Below are 25,782 nucleotides of genomic sequence, written 5' to 3' on the forward strand. Positions count from 1 at the left end.
ATATGTGTTTTGACAGGAAATTCATAATAGTATCCCTGTCCCGTATCACTTTTTTTTATTTCGCTTCAACAGTTCCTAACAAAAAAAGGAAAACATCTGATAAATGGCTGAACCATTTATTCGTAACCAGCATAATTACCACTCAACCATCGGAGTGGGTCGTTACCACAACGCCGAACGTACAATAACGCCGAATACCATAACGCCGAATACCAAATTGACCGCAACGCCGACAGCTAGAAAACTGCTGTGTACCACAACGTCGAAATACAGTAACGCCGGAAAATGTTGCTGCGGGGAGGGGGGGGAGGGGGGGGGGGGCACAGGAGCAAAATGAAAAACAGCTGATTGAATTTGTGTGCTAACCTTACCTAACCTAACGTCTGTGGCAGTCCTGCAATGACATTTTTCGGCGTTGTGGTATTTCGGCGTTGTGGCACACAGCAGTTTTCTAGCTGTCGGCGTTGTAGTCAATTTGGCATTCGGCGTTATTGTACGTTCGGCGTTGTGGTGCGTCCCCATCGTAGTTACAGCTGACACAACCTGTCCCTCAGTTCGACATCGGAAGTGTTGTGCATCTGCAGCGGAATGTCCGACCGACCTGGTGGGTTTTGTTAGTATTCAGGATGGACATCCAAGAGTTGCTTACTTGGTTCGATTCCCGGTCGTGTCTGGAGATAACCTCACTCCCGGGGCTCGGGACTTGCCTCGTACTGCGAGAGGTTTGACGGTGCCTCAACTGCAAGTCACCACGCAGACCGGAACGCCATCGAGCAAAAAAGTCTTGGCCCAGCCTCCCACGGACGGAGTAACTACGACTCACCGTGGTCATGGTTAGCAAGTAGCGTGGTTCCCGCCACCAGTATGTAATCTAAGTAGGGAGCAATCCCGAACGGGTGAAGCTAACAAGCTACCTCTGCGACGGTACCCGGGGCTAGTCACCCCGGAAGGTACTTCCTGCTGGCTCAGGATGATGGGCTTGCCTCATAGCGGCGGCCCCCGATAAGACACGCCCACTGGTGTCGTGACAGCCAGGGCCGCAACTAGGGGGGAGCAAGCGGGGCACACGCCCCGGGCGCAAAGCTTTGGGGCGCCGAAATAGCTTGCATTGTAATTCCTACTACAACTGGTAACTGGTAAAAAGTTTTTTTTTTTAACTTGAATGCCAGGAATGTTTAATCTGATTTACAATATAACGTCTCAACATATATATTTAATGAACAAGTCTAGTGATTATACGGACTACTTTATGGACATAGTGGGTTCATGCATGGAAGGTACAGTAGCACAGAAACTGTTACATGTAGGTATGGAAAATGCTTAAATAGCACCATTTTTCCGTGGGAGGGCCCCCGGACCCCCCGCTTTATTGGTGTGGTATGTGCAAAAAAAGAGGGGGGGGGGGGCGCATGAATCCATTCATGCCCCGGGTGCCAGAGACTCTAGTTGCGGCCCTGGTGACAGCAGCTGAGGAGGGTGTAGGACCATCTGGTCACAGCCGCAACCCACCCCCCTTCTTACCCTACCAATCACTCCATCTCCAGACGAAACGCAGGGCGCAGGAGTCGGGCACGTGCTTTCATTTTTGCAGTGCATTGTGGGGATTAATTGTGTTCGTCGGTCTCTCACGAGAAGTTAATAATTTTTTTATTTTTTATATGGCTTTACTTCGTTGTGAGGGCCATTTATTGTGAATTTTTATCACGATAGGGTTCTCACGTTTCATTTGTTTGTTTGGGAACAAGTTTTGTCGCCTTATGTTTACAAGACGTTATTTGCGAGCAGGACAGAACGCAGGAGTAAATTATTTTTTGGATGGCCCGGGGGGGGGGGGGGGGTAGGTGGGCGGGAGAAAAGATTACAACCTCTAAAAAGTCTTTCCTGTTGTCGAGAAAGAAAGATTTTTCCCGCATTGCGTTAGCCACTTCTTTCCTAGCTTTACAAAGTTGCGCGAGTGGTGATTGTTACGAACACTCGGCCGATTTTTGTAGTACCTACGCCCACTATGTTACACTTGGTGAATTAATCGGTTTGAAGATATTTGGGGACAGAACGACAAATGAAAAATCTTTTTTCCCGATCAGAATTCAGAGGACTAGCACTTAATAAATGTAATGGCGAGAGAAAAAAAAAAAGGTAGATTATACGTAATTTTGAAAATCTCGGAAGTTTGGTGAGTGTCGTCTGAAACGGCTGAGGAAGATGTCGCTCCCGGTCGCTGCTGTCGGCGGGGGAATGAAACACCTTCAGACAGGAGGGAAGCCTTATTTTCACAGACGAGAGAGCCACACCCGAAGTTCTTGCTAGCTTTTTTTTTCCCCCGTTCTATCTCATTGTATAAACCGGCGTGGCATTAAATTTTGCGGTCGATTAGGATAGGTTAGCTACATTATAAATACTTAAAAACATTGTGGATGGTTGGTTATATTAGGTAAGTGTAGCTATATTAAAAGTACTGTAAAATCATTTTATGGTTTCTTGGCAAATAACCTTTTTAATATGTAGCTATCCAGCGCTAGGAAACCGTTTACATGATTTCAGAGTATCTTTAATGTAGCTATCCTAACCAAATCAACCGTCCACAAAGTTTTAAAGTATTTATAATGTAGCTAACCTAACCTAATTGACCATTAGTTATCATGAGTTACAATGAAAAAAAAATAAAAACCCCGAAGATGCACGATCGGGCGTTCGGCTCTCTCGTCTGTGAAAAGAAGGCTTCCCCAGACAGGAAGCAGTAGTCTCGTACCGCCTGCGACTCCACAGGGCGTCCCAGAACTCCGACCTCCTTCCACCCTTGCACCCTTCCCGTTCGCGTTTATTTTTAACTCGCGAGTTTCACGTCTGCGCGACGCCTGGTTCGGGCCCGTTCCCAAAATTAGCTCGAACGTGATTTCACGAGTTCGTGAAACAAAACATTTATTTGTGAATAAAATGTGCTGTCTACTTAAAACAGTCTATATTTAATGGTTTTTTTAGATGCTTAATGTCAGTCCTAGCATATGTTAGAAGCATAAAATCATGTGGTATACAGATACAAGGTTGTGAAAGGCAACACGAAACTTATGATCGCGTCCGAAGAGCGAAGGCGTGTTCACGACCCGTGATTCTGGCGACGGGCGATAAGCAGTAGCGACCGTGGGCTGTTTACTTTCATGGACACACTCTCCCGGAAATTTTGGAAAAAAAAAAAAAATGGCACTCCCGAACCACATTATTTACACAACTTGTAACCTGTTTCGTAATTTATTTCAGGGCATTTTGATATTCTTTCCTCTGGTCGGTTTTATAATTGCTTTGCAATATCCCCCCCCCCCCCCCCGGTAGAATCGCGTCTTTATACGTGACATTAAAAATTTTGAAATATTGTTTTTTCTAAAACGAAATCATGAATTAAAATAGGTATTGACCAGCAAATAAAAGTACAAGATGATAAAAAATTTTAATTTTTCCCCGTTAATGTCCGTATTTTTTTTTAACTCGAAACCAAACAAAAAAAATTGGTTGTCTGTAAAGTCGGTCTACGGACGATAGTTTAACGTGACAACGTCATAACAAAACATTGATGAAATGATTGCATACTTTTATGAATAAAATTGAATCATTTTTATTTTAATAATAAAATAATAAAATACTTGATTTTATACTAGTAATCATATTTTTAAAATACAAGAATAATAAACATTTATTGCCGAAATTATTGTTGTAATAAGCAATGAAACCACATTAACTTTTCACTTCACTTTATGAACAGTTGAGTGGAAGAGAGATGATGCGGCGCAAGCGTAGAATGAGCGTAACGGGACACCGCGTAACGGAACAATGTGCGTAACGGGACACTTTTTTTCGTGCGTGCAGCCGGCGTTCATCGATTTATTAGACGTTGTCACGTGAATAAACACTTGTGAAAACGTGGCGGCGCGGGTTGTCCTGACCTGGAGCGCCCCTGGCGGTGAGTGGTGAAAGCTCGCACGAAGTCTTCCCGCCGATGCTCGTGAAGTTGCGCTGGAGTTTCCCCTCACGTGTCTGACATCTTTCAAGCCCCGGCGTGGACGCCTCGTGCAATTAACAACGGCCCGTTAGGAGACCACGCGACGGCATTGCGCTCGCCTGTAATAACGGCGGGTCATTTCTTCAGAGTACAAACCCACGATCTGCTCGCTCGCTTTTCCTGAAGGTTCAGAGCTCTGAACAAGCTCCGCCGACTTAATGCTGAAGGAAAATGCTATGTTGGACGACGACGCGTTGATTATTAGCAAGATTTAATTGTTGAGGGCGTGGTTCCGTCCGAATTTGTCTCGTTCATTTATTCGGATGACTCATTGTCCCGTTACACTCATTGTACGCTTGCGCCGCATCTATCTCTCTCTCTCTTCCACTCGATTGGAACAACCATCGATTTGACTTTTTTCGAGGCACATTAAACTTGAAACACTCCCATTCGTTTCCTACTTTTCCTATCATCGTCCTATCCTTAACAGAATAACACAGATTGGAAGAAGTTAAATAGCAAACATGTATAAAAGTTACAGTTAAAATAATCTGTTCGTTAAAGTAATAAACATATTTGAATTAATGAGTGCAAATAAAAGTAAATTAAATCAATTAAATTGTAGATTTCATTTCACTCATTCTTTGTATCCATGCAAAATAGTGATGATTCAATAAAAATGATTCTATTTTATTCATAAAAGTATGCAATCGTTTCATCAAATGTTTTGTTATGACGTTGTCACGTTGAACTATCGTCCGTAAACCGACTTTACAGACTACCAATTTTTTTAATGAAGGGTGGGTGAGTACGCGGCATCAGGAAGCTCGCTATCCGGTCACGCTGACCCGTGTCGCTGAGGCCAGCGCGCGCACAGCCCGCGGGAAGAGCCCTTGGGAACACAGGCACCGAAATACCTCGCCCGGCGCCGCGACGCCCTGGCGCGACGCCAGCAGACGCCCCGCGACCCGTCTGTCCGCCGTCCACCGCGCCGTTTGTTGACATGGACGCACCACAACGCCGAACGTACAATAACGCCGAAAACCATAACGCCGAATGCCAAATTGACTACAACGCCGACAGCTAGAAAACTGCTGTGTACCACAACGCCGAATTATCTCAACGCCGAAATACATTAACCCCGAAAAATGTCATTGCAGGACTGCCACAAAGGTTAGGTTAGGTTAGGTTGGGTTGGGTTAGGTTGGGTTAGGTTAGGTTAGGTTAGGTCAGGTTAGGTCAGGCCAGCCTAGGTTAGGTTGTGGTATTTCGGCGTTAAGATACATTTAAGAAACACACACAAATTCATTCAGTTGTTTTTCATTTTGCTCCTGTGGCCCCCCCTCCCCGCAGCAACATTTTTCGGCGCTACTGTATTTCTGCGTTGTGGTACACAGCAGTTTTCTAGCTGTCGACGTTGCGGTCAATTTGGCACTCGGCGTTATTGTACGTTCGGCGTTGTGGTATTTCGGCGTTGTGGTATTTCGGCGTTGTGGTATTTTTGCGTTGTGGTATTTTTGCGTTGTGGTATTTTTGCGTTGTGGTATTTTTGCGTTGTGGTATTTTTGCGTTGTGGTATTTTTGCGTTGTGGTATTTTTGCGTTGTGGTATTTTTGCGTTGTGGTATTTTTGCGTTGTGGTATTTTTGCGTTGTGGTATTTTTGCGTTGTGGTATTTTTGCGTTGTGGTATTTTTGCGTTGTGGTATTTTTGCGTTGTGGTATTTCGGCGTTGTGGTAACGACCCTTGGTTGACCACCACCACCACCACCACCACCACCACCACCACCACCACCACCACCACCACCACCACCACCACCGCCGCCAATTCGCGCTGGGGACAGGGCAGAACCTCTGCCTGCTTCTCGCTTTCACATTCCTTACTTCTGTTCGTGGGAATGATTTTTTTTTGACGTGATAAACGTCTTATAAATCGACGAACCGTCGGCTGCACGCACGGAAAAAAGTATGACTCATTGTCACGTTCCGCCTGGAGTCGAGCGTGCAAGAACCGGCCAACCACCGTGCGAGAAAATCTTTTATAATATCAAACACATGTTAATGCGGGCTTTTTAAAAGAAGCAAATTAAAAAAATTGATTTATTTGTCCAATTTCGTCATTTCAAATTAACAATTTATTGATTTGATTTGTTTATTTCTATAACTAATTTTTCGTGGTTATATTTAAACAAATTATTTAAATTAAATTTGAAAAAAACTGTAAATAATATTTGAAAATTAAAAAAGTATGCAAGTTTTCATGAATGTTTTCTTATAACATCACGTATTATTATCGTTTGCGATAAGGGTCTCGGAATTGTGGAGGAGGGACGGGAAAATATAGATGCCATATTAGTCTTGACATATATATATATATATATATATTCATCCTTTAAATTTGGGAAATGTACGTGTGGTTATGAAACGCGGCCGCGAACGGGCGAATGAAAGGGGTAGTGAGCACGGTAGGAGACCCTACCCCCTGTCTTCTCTCTCTATCCTGCCGCAGACGGCCGTGACGTGTGGAGTAATGGCTCGCGATCAGTCACGGTTTCAGAGAGGGGGTGTCGGGCCTCCCCCCTCCTCACCCCCACCACAAGTGGTCACTGTCGCGAGTGCTAATGGACCAGACGTCCCAGGGGGGGTCGCTGCCCGCGCAAAGAGGCCCGTGAGGAATAGCCCCGTCGCCCCCGCCAGACGGGTTTTGACGGATTCTGTAGACGCGGGCCGCCACTGTTAGAATAATGGGCGGCGGAGGATCACTCCAACGGTCTTCGTTGCTTTTTAATTTTTTTAAGGGCTATTAATAATTTTTTTTCACTCTCGTGAGGTGTTCACTTATCGTAATATCATGGATGTAAAAAAGTCGCGCAGGTGCTGATGATAAGAACTTTGTCTGCTCACGCCAAGTGAATATCTGTTTGGCAAACATTTGTGGTAGAACGACAAATGCAAGGACTTTCCAGTTACATTTTTTTTTACAAATATACCTTATATAAAAGTAATAACGAAAAAAAAAATCAAAATGGCGCGTAAGAGGTGGTTACAGTCGCGACCACACACTAGGACACTCCCGCCGCCGCGACAGTAGATAACCCCCATCCCTAGTTGGCCAGTGTAGCTGCGACAGTAGATATCCCCTATCCGTAGGTGGCCAATGTAGCCGCGGCAGGAATGATTGCCTTCACATTTGAGTTCTGAATCAAGATTCTGATTCAAGGGGAACTGCATTATGGTGATCACAGAACAAGATGGATTTGCGGCGTAGCGAATACAGGTAGGCTTTTCAAGAGGTCTGGTTGTGATACAGATACCGTCAAGACCGCACTGGATCTTGTAAAATGCATGTTCCTCTGACCTGAAGGGGCACTCCGAAATAAAAGTTCTCAAAAACTCGAAAATCTCATTGGTTCCAACAACTATAATTGCTATAAAATCTGTCTATAGGTATATGGCTGTTCGTTTGGTGAGTTTCACCAGCAAAAGTAGGCTAAGTGTGTAACATAAAAACAATATTTAATCTTTATGTTGACGTTTTGATGCTATTCAATAAGTTCGTCGCAAGCTTAATTAACGGGAGGTCAGTATTTACTTAAAATTCCCTATTTTTACTTCCTCGCGTACAGAAACTTTCTTGTTTTCTCTTCACCTCTCCGCGGTACTGCCTGCCGGAGAGAGGTCAGTTACCCGTGAAGTCAAGGGGGGGGGGGTTCAGAGGGGTCAAGGGGGTGACCTCGGCGGTGACCTTGGACCGGCCCGGGACACGCAGGCTCTCGACGCCGCATATATACCCCCTCCCCCCCCCCCCCCCGCACGGAAAAATATCCACCGACGCCATGCCAGACGGTAAGTGCTACACTGTTGCATGTTCCTACGGCACGCTTTATTTTTTTTCCAAATGAAAACTTTAGTTGAGGCGGTGACTCGTAACATAACCGCGATAAGGGCAACGTTCAGGAGTGTGGCCTTAGATGGTGGAGAGAGAGAGAGAGAGGGAGCGCGGATATACCTCACGAAGGTCGAATCACGAACCCGCAAAGATCCCAAGCGACGGATTAGCTCCCGTTTCATCTAGCATTAATTATTTATATAATTTAGGTAGTGATAGCAGTAACATTCAATGCGTTCACAAGATGCTTTCAAAATTATTGATTGGAGTTTAATTTAGTGACGCAGTTAGTTGTTTATAAACCAATGAAATTGGGGAGTGTGGGTTAGAATGTCCGTGGAAGTCCCACCTGCGGCCAGCTGTCGACCGGACAGCCCGCGGCAGGAGTGTGTTTGTGTGGTGGCAGTAAGGAGAGAGAGGCGGGCGGTGGAGAGAAGGCCTTGATTTGGCGCGGCGCCCGGCACCTGCCGCGCCGCTTGCCTGTCCAGCTGTCCTGTTTCTGCCTCTCAGGGTGGCCGCCTTCCGTAGAGTCGCGGAGAGGTCGCGAAAGGAAGCGAAAGTAGCGGAGAGGTCGCGAAAGGAAGCGAAAGTAGCGAAGAGGACGCGGAAGGAAGCATAAGGAAGCAAGGAAGCAAGGAAGCGGAGAGGTCATGCAGAGGTCGTGGTAGGAAGCGGAAAGAACGCGGAAAGAAGCAGAAGGAAGCAAAGAAGCGGAGAGGTCAAACAGAGGTCGCGGTAGGAAGCGGAGAGGACGCGGAAAGAAGCAGAAGGAAGCAAGGAAGCAGAGAGGTCATGCAGAGGTCGTGGTAGGAAGCAGAGAGGGCACGGAAGGAAGCAAGGAAGCGGAGAGGACATGCAGAGGTCGTGGTAGGAAGCGGAGAGGGCACGGAAGGAAGCAAGGAAGCAGAGAGGACATGCAGAGGTCGTGGTAGGAAGCGGAGAGGGCACGGAAGGAAGCAAGGAAGCGGAGAGGTCATGCAGAGGTCGTGGTAGGAAGCAGAGAGGGCACGGAAGGAAGCAAGGAAGCGGCGGGGTTTTGCAGAGGTCGTGGTAGGAAGCGGAAAGAACGCGGAAAGAAGCAAAAGGAAGCAAGGAAGCGGAGAGGTCATGCAGAGGTCGTGGTAGGAAGCGGAGAGGGCACGGAAGGAAGCAAGGAAGCGGAGAGGTCATGCGGAGGACGCGGTAGGAAGCGGAGAGGACGCGGAAGGAAGCAGAAAGAAGCAAGGAAGCGGAGAGGTCATGCAGAAGGAAGCAAGGAAGCGGAGAGATAATGCAGAGGTCGCGGTAGGAAGCGGAGAGGACGCGGAAGGAAGCAAGGAAGCGGAGAGGACATGCAGAGGTCGTGGTAGGAAGCGGAGAGGGCACGGAAGGAAGCAAGGAAGCAGAGAGGACATGCAGAGGTCGTGGTAGGAAGCGGAGAGGGCACGGAAGGAAGCAAGGAAGCGGAGAGGTCATGCAGAGGTCGTGGTAGGAAGCAGAGAGGGCACGGAAGGAAGCAAGGAAGCGGAGAGGACATGCAGAGGTCGTGGTAGGAAGCGGAAAGAACGCGGAAAGAAGCAAAAGGAAGCAAGGAAGCGGAGAGGTCATGCAGAGGTCGTGGTAGGAAGCGGAGAGGACGCGGAAGGAAGCAGAAAGAAGCAAGGAAGCGGAGAGGTCATGCAGAGGTCGCGGTAGGAAGCGGAGAGGACGCGGAAGGAAGCGGAGAGAACGCGGAAGGAAGCAAGGAAGCAAGGAAGCGGAGAGGACATGCAGAGGTCATGGTAGGAAGCGGAAAGAACGCGGAAAGAAGCAGAAGGAAGCAAGGAAGCGGAGAGGTCATGCAGAGGTCGTGGTAGGAAGCAGAGAGGGCATGGAAGGAAGCAAGGAAGCGGAGAGGACATGCAGAGGTCGTGGTAGGATGCAGAAAGAAGCAAGGAAGCGGAGAGGTCATGCAGAGGTCGCGGAAGGAAGCAGAAAGAAGCAAGGAAGCGGAGAGGTCATGCAGAGGTCGCGGAAGGAAGCAGAAAGAAGCAAGGAAGCGGAGAGGTCATGCAGAGGTCGCGGAAGGAAGCGGAGAGAACGCGGAAGGAAGCAAGGAAGCGGAGAGGACATGCAGAGGTCGTGGTAGGAAGCGGAAAGAACGCGGAAAGAAGCAGAAGGAAGCAAGGAAGCGGAGAGGTCATGCAGAGGTCGTGGTAGGAAGCAGAGAGGGCACGGAAGGAAGCAAGGAAGCGGAGAGATAATGCAGAGGTCGCGGTAGGAAGCGGAGAGGACGCAGAAGGAAGCGGAGAGAACGCGGAAGGAAGCAAGGAAGCGGAGAGGACATGCAGAGGTCGTGGTAGGAAGCGGAAAGAACGCGGAAAGAAGCAGAAGGAAGCAAGGAAGCGGAGAGGTCATGCAGAGGTCGTGGTAGGAAGCGGAGAGGGCACGGAAGGAAGCAAGGAAGCAGAGAGGACATGCAGAGGTCGTGGTAGGAAGCGGAGAGGGCACGGAAGGAAGCAAGGAAGCGGAGAGGTCATGCAGAGGTCGTGGTAGGAAGCAGAGAGGGCACGGAAGGAAGCAAGGAAGCGGCGGGGTTTTGCAGAGGTCGTGGTAGGAAGCGGAAAGAACGCGGAAAGAAGCAAAAGGAAGCAAGGAAGCGGAGAGGTCATGCAGAGGTCGTGGTAGGAAGCGGAGAGGGCACGGAAGGAAGCAAGGAAGCGGAGAGGTCATGCGGAGGACGCGGTAGGAAGCGGAGAGGACGCGGAAGGAAGCAGAAAGAAGCAAGGAAGCGGAGAGGTCATGTAGAAGGAAGCAAGGAAGCGGAGAGATAATGCAGAGGTCGCGGTAGGAAGCGGAGAGGACGCGGAAGGAAGCAAGGAAGCGGAGAGGACATGCAGAGGTCGTGGTAGGAAGCGGAGAGGGCACGGAAGGAAGCAAGGAAGCAGAGAGGACATGCAGAGGTCGTGGTAGGAAGCGGAGAGGGCACGGAAGGAAGCAAGGAAGCGGAGAGGTCATGCAGAGGTCGTGGTAGGAAGCAGAGAGGGCACGGAAGGAAGCAAGGAAGCGGAGAGGACATGCAGAGGTCGTGGTAGGAAGCGGAAAGAACGCGGAAAGAAGCAAAAGGAAGCAAGGAAGCGGAGAGGTCATGCAGAGGTCGTGGTAGGAAGCGGAGAGGACGCGGAAGGAAGCAGAAAGAAGCAAGGAAGCGGAGAGGTCATGCAGAGGTCGCGGTAGGAAGCGGAGAGGACGCGGAAGGAAGCGGAGAGAACGCGGAAGGAAGCAAGGAAGCAAGGAAGCGGAGAGGACATGCAGAGGTCATGGTAGGAAGCGGAAAGAACGCGGAAAGAAGCAGAAGGAAGCAAGGAAGCGGAGAGGTCATGCAGAGGTCGTGGTAGGAAGCAGAGAGGGCATGGAAGGAAGCAAGGAAGCGGAGAGGACATGCAGAGGTCGTGGTAGGATGCAGAAAGAAGCAAGGAAGCGGAGAGGTCATGCAGAGGTCGCGGAAGGAAGCAGAAAGAAGCAAGGAAGCGGAGAGGTCATGCAGAGGTCGCGGAAGGAAGCAGAAAGAAGCAAGGAAGCGGAGAGGTCATGCAGAGGTCGCGGAAGGAAGCGGAGAGAACGCGGAAGGAAGCAAGGAAGCGGAGAGGACATGCAGAGGTCGTGGTAGGAAGCAGAGAGGGCACGGAAGGAAGCAAGGAAGCGGAGAGATAATGCAGAGGTCGCGGTAGGAAGCGGAGAGGACGCAGAAGGAAGCGGAGAGAACGCGGAAGGAAGCAAGGAAGCGGAGAGGTCATGCAGAGGTCGTGGTAGGAAGCGGAAAGAACGCGGAAAGAAGCAGAAGGAAGCAAAGAAGCGGAGAGGTCAAACAGAGGTCGCGGTAGGAAGCGGAGAGGACGCGGAAAGAAGCAGAAGGAAGCAAGGAAGCAGAGAGGTCATGCAGAGGTCGTGGTAGGAAGCAGAGAGGGCACGGAAGGAAGCAAGGAAGCAGAGAGGACATGCAGAGGTCGTGGTAGGAAGCGGAGAGGGCACGGAAGGAAGCAAGGAAGCAGAGAGGACATGCAGAGGTCGTGGTAGGAAGCGGAGAGGGCACGGAAGGAAGCAAGGAAGCGGAGAGGTCATGCAGAGGTCGTGGTAGGAAGCAGAGAGGGCACGGAAGGAAGCAAGGAAGCGGCGGGGTTTTGCAGAGGTCGTGGTAGGAAGCGGAAAGAACGCGGAAAGAAGCAAAAGGAAGCAAGGAAGCGGAGAGGTCATGCAGAGGTCGTGGTAGGAAGCGGAGAGGGCACGGAAGGAAGCAAGGAAGCGGTGAGGTCATGCGGAGGACGCGGTAGGAAGCGGAGAGGACGCGGAAGGAAGCAGAAAGAAGCAAGGAAGCGGAGAGGTCATGCAGAAGGAAGCAAGGAAGCGGAGAGATAATGCAGAGGTCGCGGTAGGAAGCGGAGAGGACGCGGAAGGAAGCAAGGAAGCGGAGAGGACATGCAGAGGTCGTGGTAGGAAGCGGAGAGGGCACGGAAGGAAGCAAGGAAGCAGAGAGGACATGCAGAGGTCGTGGTAGGAAGCGGAGAGGGCACGGAAGGAAGCAAGGAAGCGGAGAGGTCATGCAGAGGTCGTGGTAGGAAGCAGAGAGGGCACGGAAGGAAGCAAGGAAGCGGAGAGGACATGCAGAGGTCGTGGTAGGAAGCGGAAAGAACGCGGAAAGAAGCAAAAGGAAGCAAGGAAGCGGAGAGGTCATGCAGAGGTCGTGGTAGGAAGCGGAGAGGACGCGGAAGGAAGCAGAAAGAAGCAAGGAAGCGGAGAGGTCATGCAGAGGTCGCGGTAGGAAGCGGAGAGGACGCGGAAGGAAGCGGAGAGAACGCGGAAGGAAGCAAGGAAGCAAGGAAGCTGAGAGGACATGCAGAGGTCATGGTAGGAAGCGGAAAGAACGCGGAAAGAAGCAGAAGGAAGCAAGGAAGCGGAGAGGTCATGCAGAGGTCGTGGTAGGAAGCAGAGAGGGCATGGAAGGAAGCAAGGAAGCGGAGAGGACATGCAGAGGTCGTGGTAGGATGCAGAAAGAAGCAAGGAAGCGAAGAGGTCATGCAGAGGTCGCGGAAGGAAGCAGAAAGAAGCAAGGAAGCGGAGAGGTCATGCAGAGGTCGCGGAAGGAAGCAGAAAGAAGCAAGGAAGCGGAGAGGTCATGCAGAGGTCGCGGAAGGAAGCGGAGAGAACGCGGAAGGAAGCAAGGAAGCGGAGAGGACATGCAGAGGTCGTGGTAGGAAGCGGAAAGAACGCGGAAAGAAGCAGAAGGAAGCAAGGAAGCGGAGAGGTCATGCAGAGGTCGTGGTAGGAAGCAGAGAGGGCACGGAAGGAAGCAAGGAAGCGGAGAGATAATGCAGAGGTCGCGGTAGGAAGCGGAGAGGACGCAGAAGGAAGCGGAGAGAACGCGGAAGGAAGCAAGGAAGCGGAGAGGACATGCAGAGGTCGTGGTAGGAAGCGGAAAGAACGCGGAAAGAAGCAGAAGGAAGCAAGGAAGCGGAGAGGTCATGCAGAGGTCGTGGTAGGAAGCAGAGAGGGCACGGAAGGAAGCAAGGAAGCGGAGAGGACATGCAGAGGTCGTGGTAGGAAGCGGAGAGGACGCGGAAGGAAGCAGAAAGAAGCAAGGAAGCGGAGAGGTCATGCAGAGTTCGTGGTAGGAAGCAGAGAGGGCACGGAAGGAAGCAAGGAAGCGGAGAGATAATGCAGAGGTCGCGGTAGGAAGCGGAGAGGACGCGGAAGGAAGCAAGGAAGCGGAGAGGACATGCAGAGGTCGTGGTAGGAAGCAGAGAGGGCACGGAAGGAAGCAAGGAAGCGGAGAGGACATGCAGAGGTCGTGGTAGGAAGCGGAGAGGGCACGGAAGGAAGCAAGGAAGCGGAGAGGACATGCAGAGGTCGTGGTAGGAAGCGGAGAGGGCACGGAAGGAAGCAAGGAAGCGGAGAGGACATGCAGAGGTCGTGGTAGGAAGCGGAGAGGGCACGGAAGGAAGCAAGGAAGCGGAGAGGACATGCAGAGGTCGTGGTTGGAAGCGGAGAGGACGCAGAAGGAAGCAAGGAAGCGGAGAGGACATGCAGAGGTCGTGGTAGGAAGCAGAGAGGGCACGGAAGGAAGCAAGGAAGCGGAGAGGACATGCAGAGGTCGTGGTAGGAAGCAGAGAGGGCACGGAAGGAAGCAAGGAAGCGGAGAGATAATGCAGAGGTCGCGGTAGGAAGCGGAGAGGACACGGAAGGAAGCAAGGAAGCGGAGAGGACATGCAGAGTTCGTGGTAGGAAGCAGAGAGGGCACGGAAGGAAGCAAGGAAGCGGAGAGGACATGCAGAGGTCGTGGTAGGAAGCAGAGAGGGCACGGAAGGAAGCAAGGAAGCGGAGAGGACATGCAGAGTTCGTGGTAGGAAGCAGAGAGGGCACGGAAGGAAGCAAGGAAGCGGAGAGATAATGCAGAGGTCGCGGTAGGAAGCGGAGAGGACGCGGAAGGAAGCAAGGAAGCGGAGAGGACATGCAGAGGTCGTGGTAGGAAGCAGAGAGGGCACGGAAGGAAGCAAGGAAGCGGAGAGGACATGCAGAGGTCGTGGTAGGAAGCGGAGAGGGCACGGAAGGAAGCAAGGAAGCGGAGAGGACATGCAGAGGTCGTGGTAGGAAGCGGAGAGGACGCGGAAGGAAGCAAGGAAGCGGAGAGGTCATGCAGAGGTCGCGGTAGGAAGCGGAGAGGACGCGGAAGGAAGCAAGAAGGAAGCAAGGAAGCGGAGAGGTCATGCTGAGTTCGCGGTAGGAAGCGGAGAGGAAGCAGAAGGAAGCAAAGAAGCGGAGAGGTCATGCAGAGTTCGCTGTAGGAAACGGAGAGGACGCGAAAGGAAGCGAAAGAAGCAGATATAATAAGTTTTAGTATATATTTTTTAATTCTGTTTGTTGATAGTCTTCTTTCCATTTTTCATTTTTTTTTAAATGTTGGTTTAGGCTTGGGCCTACCCGCTGGTTCCGCCACTGCTATGGAGAAAAAGAAATTTCTTGATTCTAAGCTACAGTACTTTCTAAAGTTACAATACCTCTCTCCTAATTTTTTTTTTGAGGGTGGTGTATATGAGTTTGGGGTTAAAGAAACTTTCGTCACCACGATTACGTGTAAGTTTTTAATATATTTGTGTAAGGCATTGGGCGTGGCATTCTGCATAAATATTATTTTTAGTAAAATAAATTACTTACCTTTTCCCTTCTAACCAGAGTTTTTCGGAGATATTAAGTGTGAATATTGAGCTGTCAAAATAATTGCTCTCGTTGGCGGGATATACGATACAGTCTTTAATTAAGCCGTCTTTTGTCACTTAATTACTTTCGTAATAGCTTAATGTTAATATTTGCTATTAGATCTTGTGATGTATGCGAGTGAGGAATAACTTGATAGTAACGTATTTTGTTAATCCGAAGATTGGATGATGGATTCTGTTCGCCAGTTAGGAGCACGCCAAACCAACGGCTATTTGTTTCGACCTGTCCAAAGCATTTTGTTAAATATTAAAAATTAAGTTAAATGTATCATAATTTATACATCGAGAATTTTTGCACTATTGAATTTGGCTTTTGTTGCTGCCATGTCGGAGATGTAGGTGATTCAACACTCTCATTGTAACCTTAAAGAAATTTTATTTTATTGGGTTTGGGTGCATAAAAATATATGTTCATTGTAGTTTTGATTGATAAAGTTGATAAAAAAAATATCAGCAATCCAAACGGTATCGTACTAAAGTATATACACTTATGTTTTTTTTTTTTGCGTTATATTATACTGTGCTTTATCATATTGTGTTTTTGTAGTGTCGATTTAAGGATGAATTACTTTCAGTGCAACGCGGTTGGTTGCTTGCTTGCTTGCAGAGGGGTACGACACAACATTCAGTGTAACTTGGTTGGTGTAGGAAAAATGCGCAGGACTCGATACGCGAACTGCGCCAGAAGGAAATGACAAAAAGACATATGGTTGGTCGGTGACCGTGTGTTGCGTCGCAGAATTGTTGTTTCCCGTCCCGATAGCGCTCGGCGTGACGTGACGTGTTCGTGAGTGACTGGCACTTCGAGCGACTGACTGCCCGCTGTGTTTTCCGAACACGCTTTGTTCTTTATCTGGACTCGGGCGCCGCGGGGTCGGCGCTATGGCGACGCAGGACGTATGTGTAAAATAGTGCTATTTGAGCAGTTTTCGGTACTTAACTTTAAATATTGTTTGAGTGACGAAGTAAGAAATTAATTAAATATATTTTAATCAATCCAAGTGCCTTGTCCACGTCCACTCAAAATCATAAATCATGCTCGAAGCTCGACAATACAAAAAAAAAAAAAGGAATAAAAATGGTTGGGTTTCGGCAGATCTGGCCTATTCCTGGAAAAAATTAGCTTTAGCTTGAGTTACCCAGTCACCACCTGCTTATAATTACCGTGCTGGTTAAATACAATAGGTGTAAGATATTTGAAAGCTTGGGACCCGTCACGGCGTCACAACCTTAGCTTCTGCTCGCGACAGGGGTAAGGGAAGGGAAGGAGAATCGGTAGGGCTCGCTTACTCTTCCCCTCCAGTGCAGTGGCCCGTGATAGCAGTAAGACACCCAGGCTTTTAGCTAACCTGCTTTCAGATAAGAAAAAAAAATGGTGGAAAAAAGGGGGGGGGGGTTAGAACCGCTTAACCCCCCCCCCTTTCCCCTCTGGCTACGCCCGTGCTCTGAGGGGCCCTCTCTTATTTCATCACAGATACTACTATCATTTAACAAGAAAACATCAAGACACATATTTTGTGTGGAAAATAATTTATTGACGTGAATAAGTCTTTAAAATTGCTTCCGTGGTGGGAGGCAATTCATTAAACGAATGCTAAAGGATCAAAGAATTCGTTACGCTAAGTGAGAACTGTGACGCATCGCGCGCGGTGGAGGGGATAAGCACCGCCATTTTGAGGTCATTTCTAGATTTACATTTAGTATTTACTTTTGACTTTGAGAAGCTACGACGTTCGTTTTTAAGTTTCAATCGTCAGTTCTCGTCAAAATCTATCGATTGCATGTATGAAACATTAGTGTGAAATAGTTACGTTGAATATAAGTTATGTGGTGTTAAATTTAAAAAAAAAAATAATCAAAAATATATAATGTCGGCCTATGCTCGACTTCTTAGTGTTCTACCGTGAATATAACATACATAAATAGCGTATTTTATATTTTGTGTGGAAAATATTACCTGTTACGTACATGTATTCACGTACAACACACGGCCGTGTCCATGACACAGCCACGCCCCATTGTTTTAAAATCGTATAACGGCAGATTTTTTTTTTCGACTTCCCTTACCGTCGTTGCAGAGTTGAGGCGCACTTAAAATGCTGAGCGTGTTGCGTCGGTGGAGATGTTGGTCGGAAATCCTCGCTGCTTTTCCGAGGGGTTGGGGGGGGGGGGGGGCCCTTCTGTGAGTCAGTCTCTTCATACAAATGGGCGTAAAGATCCCAGAAAATCCCCTCTTCTCTATCTCCCAGGATTAAGGGGTAAACGGTAGCGGAGGGAGGAAAAAAAATGGCCCTCGCTTTAAAAAAATTGCGAAAACTAGCTTGAGGTTTACTGCTGCTCGACCTTTGGTGAGGGGGAAAAAGGGAATTTTTTTGGGGGGGAGGGGATTTTATCACCGCCACTAAAATATGTATAATGCATATTTAGGAATCTCCTTTCGTCAGTAATTTCTGACGATAACGGCACGGAATTAAACTTAAACCTTAAACGTAACCTTTTTCAGCATCTTCTCTTTCGCTCTTACTAACTACACTTTGGTACAATTTTTTTTTCTTTTTAAATCCTCCACGATTGAAAGAAAATTCTTAACATGTAAGGTAATTATTATGTGTTTTTGATAATTTATTACTAACATCTATGGGACTACTAGATAGATCCGTAACATAGTTTACTGATTTATCTTTGCAAATTAGACGTGTATTTAATATTTACGATATGTCATAATAAAGACTTAAAATAGTATTTGTGTCAAATTAATGAAATACACTCCTTTAATTTATCCGCTTGTAATACGAATTCAAATAAAATTATGTGAATTTTAAAAAAACTCTGAAGATACTTTCTTTAATTTGATTTCGAACTACCGGTAACTATCGTCTCTCTCTTAGTTATTCTACCACATAGCCAATTGCAAAACCGAAACAAGCAATTACAATGACATTAACACACTTTCACATAACGTGATATATCAAACATGTAATTTGATAAATAAAGCAAATCCTGGATGTATTCTTTTCTCAACGAATGAGCGCTTCCGTTTATTACACAGAATGTAGAATTCCGGCGTTGCCTCCTAGTCTCCTCCGCTAGAAGATGAAATTTCTGCATCTAAGGTTGTCCCATTTTGTAGCCAACTTCGTAGAGTAGACAATATGGGAATCTTAAAAAAAAAAAAAAAAAGTTCGTTAATTCACCATACAATTAATTATTATCGTGTCGCACTTCAAACTCCTATACGACGCACAATTTTTTCGTAATTCAAACAAATTATATAGCAGCCTCAGCACTTAATTCCAAAGGAATATTCTTAAGTCCTCTGCTCATTAATTAACGTAAGAGAATTTGTCGAAATAGTATCTTACTTCAGCTCCACATAAACTGGTGTATTTGTCTGTATAAATTATACACACAATTTGTCGAAAAATCAATTTATCATCGTTGTAGGTTGACTTACTTGTCGTTCTGAATAAAATCAATGACACTAAAACTCGCAAAACTTTTACAAATTTTACAGAAGGTCTTCACTCACATCTGACGTGTTTTAACGGTTGAGCTGAACTGAACATTTCAAAACGTTTAACCTGGAAATACTAGCTTTTGTCTAGATTTGCTAGTAAATCAAAATCACCCGTAAAAAAAAAATTGACAATTTACCTCAAAACATTATGTAGTAAATTAAAACCCAGTCTTCTCAATAAAAACATTGCCATTGCATTCACCGAGATATAAATTTAGTTAGAACGAAACATTCTCTCTTGATATTACTTAAAATAAATTATGATATATATAAAAATGTAATTTATAACTTTACAAAGCATCCTTGCCATCGGCTGTAAACAAACTTGATATTGAAACAAAACTAATAGAACACAAATAAAATAAAATAATTAATTTTATTAAAATACGCGCCATCTTGTTAGAATTCATTAAACAGTTCATATTACACAGCTCGTGCCACTGATGGCAGTATCGTGTTTACACATTTCTGTTGCATTCACGAAATTTCTCCTACTAAATTCCGTATACCGAGAGATAAGGTGCACCTGTGTTTTCGTACCATGTGCGTCTCTGCCTGAGGACGGGAGCAGATAGCAGTTCCCGAAACGTCGCTTGTTTCTGTTTTAGAAAACTGTTGTGTTTGTTTCGTCTTTTCGTTTTGTCGTGTTTTTGTCTCGTTTCAACTGTTGTGCTGAATTTTTTTTGGGTTCAATATTTTTTGTGCTGTCATTTGTGGTTTTTTTTTTTTTTTCGTTCTCTTCTGTTTTTGGAAAACTATTGTGTTTGTTTCGTCTTTTCGTTTTGTCGTGTTTTTGTCTCGTTTCAACTGTTGTGCTGAATTTTTTTGGGTTCAATATTTTTGTGCTGTCATCATTTGTGGGGGTTTTTTCATCCTGTTAGTCAACTTTTCTTTGTTTTTTTTGTTTGTTGACCATATTTCTGTTATGGAATATTATGTGGTGTTTATATCTTGTTGACAACAGCAATTTTTTGCTTAATTTGTGTTTTTGTCTTTTGTGTTTTTTTTGTAGTTTTCTTCTACAGACGTAAATGTGCTTAGCAATGGCGTATGTCCAAAATTATACATCAAGTCATGCACTCCCATTGCACAAATCTTTCAAAGAGGGCCAAGATGTTAGCACATCAATAATACACAATCGAAGACTGTGTTCAAATAATATCGGTAATATGGAGTTGTCTACGTATAAAAGCAGTAACAGTTGGTACAGGTAACGGAACAAGCCATACTGACACACACTCTTCAGTCATTCATGGCCTCCACATTCAACTACGGGGCCTGGACCCAGGATCGGAGACGCCCCCCCCCCCCCCTTCCAATGTTACAGTCACGTGCTACATTATAATTACATGGTTATTTCTTACCTACACTCCTTTTAGAATGTTATTTAACCTGATAATACAGGATATGATTATGGTTACTATTATCATAAGGCCAAACTAAGCTTTGTTTATGAAATTATTTTACTTTTAAATAGCCACAGCAAGTATTTATATTTATTTCACACACTGAGATAAAAATGAAAATAGTCACAGAAAAATAAAATTAGCCGTAGGTGTGTAAAACCTTCTAAAATTGCATTAGATAAAAGATATTCAAATTTTTTTTAGAATGTAAAAAAATATGATAGGTAAACATTTAAAAATAAACAGGGCTGGGCCCTGGACTCAAGGCCATGCATGGAGGAATATCCCTATAGGTAACTATTTCTTTCAAACGTGCAACAGGTGTTTAAATACCCATTGGGGTGTAAAAGGGCAGTGTGACGGGTGGAGCAGAAACCCTGAACTCTGCGATGTGAACCAGGCGGGAAAAATTCCCCCCCTCCCCCTCTGCTAATAGCCGCGTGGTTTCCAGCGACCGCGGCAGTCGATAAGGTCGACGGTGCAGGCTGCCGGCCGGAGACCCTCCGCCCTAGCGGCGACTCCCACGCGCTACCGCACGGGCCTAATTACAAAGCCACGATTGGCAAAGATAACGGCCCCCCAGGCACCGGAACTTGGGATACCGGTAATGCCATGTAATTAGTGATGTCCTGGGATGAGAAAATGCATTCGAAATAAAAGACTTGAGAAGATTAGGCTACTATTTATTTCCCCCCCCCCCCCCAACGGCTCGATTTTTTTTGTTTTCCTCTAGACCAGTGATGCCGATCAGGCGGCGTGAAGGATCTTACGGTAAATAAAATATCTGGAAACTGTTGTGTTTTAGCCGTACTTGTTTGCATGTCGACGGACAATGAAGCCACGATATTCACAATATTCTTACTGAAATATTGAAAACAAACTTTTTATGCGTATGTATTGTTTCGTGGCACTTGTTCCTAGATTTAAAAGTGTAATTATTTTTGGTTGTTGTAAATACTTGTTTTAAGGCAATTATTTTTATAGTTTATATATTGGTTCTTTACGCAATAACACGACATTTAAAAAAAATTGCTGTGAACTATGTAAGGTTTGATTTGTGTGTGTCAGGCCCTCGGATTAGTTTAACCAGAATGACACCTGGTGGTCCTCTGAAAGAGAGAAGTTGGCCATCGCTGCTGTCGACAAGGATTGTTGCCGTAGGTACTGCCTCCCTCCCCACCTCGCAGGGCGCGGTCGGACACTGGTCGGACACTGGTCGGACACTGGTCGGACACTGGTCGGACACTGGTCGGACACTGGTCGGACACTGGTCGGACACTGGTCGGACACTGGTCGGACACTGGTCGGACACTGGTCGGACACTGGAAAGACGCTGCTACGACGAGAGCTGGGGAGATGGCCGTCACCCCGCCATGTTCTCGGCGTCCCTCCTGCTGGTTGTTTGTCTTGGCCGGGGCCGAAGAGGGGGTGATGACTGATAACTCCCCGGGAAGGGGGCGGCTGGAGTGGAGGGCTGGAGGGCTGGAGGCGGATGACGAGGCGTCTGGACGGCCCCCCTTCGCGCCGATGACTCAGCCTCGCCGCCGGGTCGCGTGTCGGCGGCAACACTCCTCCAGAATTACCCTCTTTCCTCTCCGTGCCGGCCACGCCCCTGCGTCGATACTGCCCTTTCCTCGCTGCGGGACAGGTGTCCACGTTATTAGTCGTACCACTGTGTCGTGGGACGCGTACCACTGTCGTGGGACTCATACTACTGTCGTGGGACTTGTACCACTATGTCGTGGGACTCGTACCACTATGTCGTGGGACGCGTACCACTGTCGTGGGACTCATACTACTGTCGTGGGACTTGTACTACTACTGTCGTGGGACTTGTACCACTATGTCGTGGGACTCGTACCACTATGTCGTGGGACTCGTACCACTATGTCGTGGGACTCGTACCACTATGTCGTGGGACTCGTACCACTGTGTCGTGGGACGCGTACCACTGTCGTGGGACTCATACTACTGTCGTGGGACTCGTACCACTATGTCGTGGGACTCGTACCACTATATCGTGGGACTCGTACCACTATCGAATCCACGTAGATGTAATTCTATGGGGAGGGTGTCCTTTTTTATTTTACTTTTATTCTGTTAATAAGTACATTCCGATGCTCATTTGATTGTTGATACCCACTGGACATAAAACCGTTATCTTCGCCCTGGTTTATTGCAAATACACCAGATTTAATAAATCGAACTTGCTGATATTTTTCTTTCTACATGAACCCAACTACATGTGCGTAAGCGATGCTCATCCGTCCGAACAATATTCGCCCCCCCCCCCTTCCCCATTTCCTAACTCGAATGCTGGCCCCGCCACTGCGCCCCGCGGGAAGCCTAAGATGTACATCAAGTTCTGTCCCTGCCCGAACACGCCCAAATATTCACCTTCGGCCAACCTCGGGTTTATTTATATTTCTCTGTTTATTTTAATGTAGCTATAATAACCTAACTAACCGTCCATGGTGTTTTAAAGTATTTTAATGTAGCTATCCTAACCGACCACTTTTAATATTTGAATTCATTTTTCCTGCGCAAAAATATAACAAATCCCGAGGTTGGCCGAAGGTGAATATTCGGGCGTGTTCGGGCAGGGACATGTTAGGCTTCTCGCGACCCGCAGCCGTGACGGACACGCCAGGGCACACTCGGGTGAGCGAGAAGAACGCTTCCCAGCCGAGCGGCGTTCTCGGGAAACGGCAGTCACGTGAGCGAGTGTTCGCGCCGCGAGGGGTCGTAAAGAAGTTTTCTTTGTTTCTGCTAGCAACCTGCAGAAGATCGTAACTCTTTCAACTATTTAGCTCCTCGTTTGCAGTTTTTATAGTCGCGGTAATGCTTGACAATTTAATTGAGGCCGGGGCTACAACTTGTAATTTGTATTCGGAGTTAGTAGTTAGGAATAGCCTCCTCCTCCTCCTCCTCATAGCCCTCCTCATAGCCCTCCTCATAGCCCTCTTCCTCCTCCTCATAGCCCTCTTCCTCCTCCTCATAGCCCTCTTCCTCCTCATAGCCCTCTTCCTCCTCCTCATAGCCCTCTTCCTCCTCCTCATAGCCCTCTTCCTCCTCCTCATAGCCCTCTTCCTCCTCATAGCCCTCCTCCTTCTCCTCCTCATAGCCCTCCTCCTTCTCCTCCTCATAGCCCTCCTCCTTCTCCTCCTCATAGCCCTCCTCCTTCTCCTCCTCCTCCTATTACATCTTCTCATACATCATATCTCAAAGGTTTACAAGTTGTTCAGCAAGATGTAATATTACCCATACATATAAGTGCTGAGGATGAAGCACTAGCACGCATGCTGCGTCATGGCTGTTTGCTTCCATCGACTCTGCACTACTCCCCATAGTGGGTTTTCTGGTGGCGTGGTTGCGGAGTAACAGCCCACAACGCGGATACATACGGCTAATGCGAAAATTGAGGCCTTTGAGGGATTTAATAGGGAAATTTTGTTGAAAAAGGGGAAGAAAGGGAAATTTTGGGAGAATTCAAAATTTTTTTTTAGGAATGTTGGCGGAAAATAGGGACATTTATGGAAAATTTAGGAATTTTGGTGACGTCAGAGGTCAAAGGTCACGCATCCTGATCCTAATCCTAATCCCCGATCCCCGGAGCCCCTATTCCTAACTACTGGAGTTTCATATTTTGTAAGCTTCCAATTGGATAGCTCCGATTTTCACTTGCCTTATCGATGACACTAAACATATAATCTGAACAACATAAGCGACGCAGCGTTTAGTTGGATCGTTCATCTGTGCTATGCCATATAATTTTTTCTAAGTCTTTTATCGGAATTCTCTTGTGCTGTCATCGCATTGGCATCACATGAATATGACTGGTTTTGTGTGTGTGGTTATATATTAATTTTTTTTTGTTCTTGAGGTTTCTCTGTATGATACGCAATGTAAACCAGGAATGATTGGTGTATGACCACATAAATGGTTTAAAGCTGATGTGTGTGTTTTCTTTTTAAAACGATACATTTCCCGGTGTGAAGTGAACGAGTGCTTGGTATTATTTTGAGGTTTACGTGATGTGTGTGAAAGAAGCCAGCGACTCTCGCCCGCTGTGGGACATGAACCAATGTCAGTCACGTGACCTGACAAGGAGAACCAGGCGACAGCGAGATACAAGGCCTGCCAGTTACACCCCATGGCGAGGTATCACACAGGAAATGATGCAATCATTGCCCTAACACTCACTACACTTATCCTACAGTATTTTTTGACGTGACAACGTCTAATAAATCGATGGACGCCGGCTGCACGCACGAAAAAGTGTCCCGTTACGCACAGTGTTCCGTTACGCTGTGTCCCGTTACGCTCATTGTTAAGTTACTCTGTCCCGTTACGCTTATTGTTCAGTTACTCTGTGTTCCGTTACGCTGTCGGCGAGTGCAGTAATAATAGTTTATGTTACAAATGACTAAAAATTTATGGTGATTCATATAATTAATGATAGATATTTTACAGTTTATTTATATGAAAACTTGTTCATAATATATTAAAACTTTATAGCTAAACGCCAGTTTTTAAAATTAAAAACAAGTCATCTACACGTGAACTGTTTCGTCGACTGTTTATAAAGTGAAGTGAAAAGTTAATGTGGTTTTCATTGCTTATTACAACAATAATTTCGGGAATAAAGGTTAATTATCCTTGCATTTTAAAAATCTGATTACTAGTATAATTTCGAGTATTTATCTTTTATTATTAAAATAAAAATGATTCAATTTTATTCATAAAAGTATGCAATCATTTCATCAATGTTTTGTTATGACGTTGTCACGTTAAACTATCGTCCGTAAACCGACTTTTCAGACAACCAATTTTTTTTGTAAGAAATATTTGATACTTGACCCGCACATTACGTAGTATGAAGTCGCTTGGTTTCGACAGATTTGAGGTAACAGGAGTTACAGTATAGTAAAGCACAGTTGGCTTCTTTTTACAGTGTGGGCCCACAAGTAGCGGGGACGCACCACAACGCCGAAATACACTAACGCCGAAAAATGTCATTGCGGGACTGCCACAAAGGTTAGGTTAGGTTAGACTAGGTTAGGTTAGACTAGGTTGGACTAGACTAGGTTGGACTAGACTAGGTTGGACTAGACTAGGTTGGACTAGACTAGGTTGGACTAGACTAGGTTGGACTAGACTAGGTTGGACTAGACTAGGTTGGACTAGACTAGGTTGGACTAGACTAGGTTGGACTAGACTAGGTTGGACTGGACTAGGTTGGACTGGACTAGGTTGGACTGGACTAGGTTGGACTGGACTAGGTTGGACTGGACTAGGTTGGACTGGACTAGGTTGGACTGGACTAGGTTGGACTGGACTAGGTTGGACTGGACTAGGTTGGACTGGACTAGGTTGGACTGGACTAGGTTGGACTGGACTAGGTTGGACTGGACTAGGTTGGACTGGACTAGGTTGGACTGGACTAGGTTGGACTGGACTAGGTTGGACTGGACTAGGTTGGACTGGACTAGGTTGGACTGGACTAGGTTGGACTGGACTAGGTTGGACTGGACTAGGTTGGACTGGACTAGGTTGGACTGGACTAGGTTGGACTGGACTAGGTTGGACTGGACTAGGTTGGACTGGACTAGGTTGGACTGGACTAGGTTGGACTGGACTAGGTTGGACTGGACTAGGTTGGACTGGACTAGGTTGGACTGGACTAGGTTGGACTGGACTAGGTTGGACTGGACTAGGTTGGACTGGACTAGGTTGGACTGGACTAGGTTGG

The 25,782-nt window shown here is 46.8% G+C and overlaps 1 protein-coding gene across 7 annotated transcripts in view; it reads left to right on the forward strand.

Moving 5' to 3' along the window:
* Window positions 1-25,782, forward strand: part of LOC134540114 (SLIT-ROBO Rho GTPase-activating protein 1-like) — a 188,996-nt gene that overhangs the window by 90,354 nt on the left and 72,860 nt on the right. The gene's annotated exons all lie outside the window — the stretch shown is intronic.

The sequence above is a fragment of the Bacillus rossius genome, chromosome 16, assembly GCF_032445375.1.
Source record: "Bacillus rossius redtenbacheri isolate Brsri chromosome 16, Brsri_v3, whole genome shotgun sequence".
NCBI classification, from domain to species: Eukaryota; Metazoa; Arthropoda; class Insecta; order Phasmatodea; family Bacillidae; genus Bacillus; species Bacillus rossius.